The following is a 2,823-nucleotide window of genomic DNA, read 5'->3' as shown; positions in this document are numbered from 1 at the left end:
CAGGGAGGGATCCATAAAGATTTATCCAAGGGGACCATCCCGCCCTTTGGTGGCCACGGGGACAGCAGGGGTGGCCCGTGGGGCTGGGGGGCGGCTGTGACTAATATCCCAACGGCCAATTAACATTTCTGACACAAAAAACCCTCCAAATAAGTCGGTTTTTTACGAGCAAACAGCCCGGGGAAAAAGTGGCCGAAGGGGACTTTCCGTGGTTTTTCCAGCTGGGAATGAGCTCGGGGGTAGCGCCGGGAGGGAGCGGGATCCGAAAGCGTTTAACGGGCTGTGCACGGGGAGGGGGATGTTTGTGGGGTTTTTTTCCCCTTTTTAAGCGCATTCCCGGTTTAAGCCGATCCCAGCGAGGCGAGTTCCCGCTCCCCGCCGCATTCCCGCCTTGGGAATAGGTTTTCCCGGATTTTCCGGGGGGTTATTTTGGCTCCCGGGAGCATCCCAGGGACGGGGGGGACAAGGGGCCGGCGGGGCACGGGGAGATCCTCCTTTTAATCTTTGTTAATTATCGCCAATTAGCGGCGCGCGGGCGGCTCCGAGTTATGCAAATCTCCGCGTGCGGAGCCGCCAATGGGAAGCGCGGTCATTTGCATATATGCAGAGTGATTTGCATACGCGCGCGGCCCCTGGGTGCGGGTTAATTAAGCGGGGGGTTAATTGAGGGTGGCCTTGGGGACAAGGAGCGAGGTGGCACCGGCTGATGCCCAGTTTGGGGTGGGCACAGGGTGGCCTGGCTGGAGGTGCCCCCCCGACTTGTCCCCTGCCGTGTCCCCACGTGGCTGGGCCTTGTTGGTGGCCCCGCGGTGGCTTTGGGGCTGCAGGTCTATCCTTAGATTAATTTTTAATTTCTTTTTAAATGGTTTTATTTATTTTTATCCTTATCTATGTTTGTTAATTTCTTTTTATTTTACATGTTTTTCACTGTTATTTTTATTTTTTAGTTTTTATTTATTTATTTTAATTAATTTATGTTTCTTTTAAGTGGTCGTAATTTTTAATTTTATTTTATTTACTTTTATTTCTATCTATTTACTTTTATTTCTATTTATTTTAATAAGTTTATTTTTATTTTCTTTATTTTTCTTATTTATTTTAATTAATTTTATTTTGAATGTTTTTATAGTTTTAAATTTTTATTTTCTTTATTTTTCTTATTTACTTTAATTAATTAATTTTATTTTAAATGTTTTTATCATTTTAATTTTTTATTTTATTTCTTTTTATTTATTATTTATTTTAATTGATTTTGTTTAAAAAGTTTTGATTATTTTAAATTTTTATTTTCTTTATTTTTCTTTATTTTTCTTTCTTATTGTAAATAATCTTATTTTAAATGCTTTTAATATTTTAATTTATTTTCTTTATTTTTATTTTTTACTTGTTTTAATTAATTAATTTTATTTTAAATGTTTTTATCAGTTTAAATTTCTATTTTCTTTATTTTTATTTATTTTAATTAATTTATTTTAAATGTTTTTATAATTTTAATTTTTTAAAAATTTTTCTTTATTATTTAATTAATTTTATTTTAAACGTGTTTATTATTTTTAATTTTAATTTACTCATTTTAAATTCTTATTTATTCTCATTAATCTCAATTTATAACACTTTCGATTATCATTTTGCCTTTCCATTTTATTTCCCTTCTTTCCTTTTGATACTTTATTTTTTTTTCCTCCTTTTATTTGTTGTTCTCATCCCTTCTATATTATTTTTTAGTCTTTATTTGGATTTTCTACCCTGCGAGAACGAGTCAAACCAACTCCTCCTCCCCCACTCTCCACCCCTGTACTCAGAGCTTTTTTCAATCCCAACCTTTCATTTCCCAGGGCCTTTTTCCTCCTTTATTTTCCTTCGGAGCTGGAAATAAAACGGGAGCGAGTCGAGAGCAGCCAATTAACAATCCAAGCAGGGAGGGGGAAGGAACTGCTGGAAAATGAGGAGATTTGGGATTATTTTGGTTTTCCTTTGGTGGGAACGATCCAAAGGCGTCGCCAAAGGGCCCTTGAGCTTGGATCAACTATGGATATCCCATCCCTGGAAGTGTTCGAGGCCGGATTGGATAAACTTGGAGCAGCCTGGGATGGTGGCAGGGGGTGGCACTGGGTGGGCTTTAAGATCCCTTCCCACCCAACCCATTCCAGGATTTTGCAACACGGAGAAGCTTCTTGCTGGGCTGTGCTGCCAGGGTGGAATCATGGAATGGTTTGGGACCCTAAAGGACCTTAAAGATGATCTTCTTCCACCCCCTGCCATGGGCAGGGACACCTTCCACGAGCCTGGGTTGCTCCAAGCCCCATCCAACCTGGCCTTGGACACTTCCAGGATGGGGTGTCCTGAACACATCCAGGGATGGGATGTCCCGAACCCATCCAGGGACGGGATGTCCCGAACACATCCAGGGATGGGATGTCTTGAAGAGTTCCAGGGATGAGATGTCTTGAACACATCCAGGTGTGGGATGTGTTGAACACATCCAGGGATAGGACATCTCAAACACATCCAGGGATGGGATGTGTTGAACACATCCAGGGATGGGAGATCCCAAACACATCCAGGGATGGGACATCCTGAATAGAGCCAGGGATGGGATGTCTGGAACACATCCAGGGACGGGACATCCTGAACACATACAGAGGATGGAACACCTCAAACCATCCAGGGATGGGACATCTCAAACCATCCAGGGATGGGACATCCCAAACAATTCCAGGGGATGTGACATCTCGAACACATCTGGGGATGGGACACCCCGAACACATCCAAGGATGGGATGTCTTGAACACATCCAGGGGTGGGGCATCCCAAACACATCCA

Source organism: Neopelma chrysocephalum, unplaced genomic scaffold, assembly GCF_003984885.1.
Source record: "Neopelma chrysocephalum unplaced genomic scaffold, ASM398488v2 Primary Assembly neopelma1_116, whole genome shotgun sequence".
In the NCBI taxonomy this organism is placed as follows: domain Eukaryota; kingdom Metazoa; phylum Chordata; class Aves; order Passeriformes; family Pipridae; genus Neopelma; species Neopelma chrysocephalum.
This window is presented reverse-complemented; position numbering follows the sequence as displayed.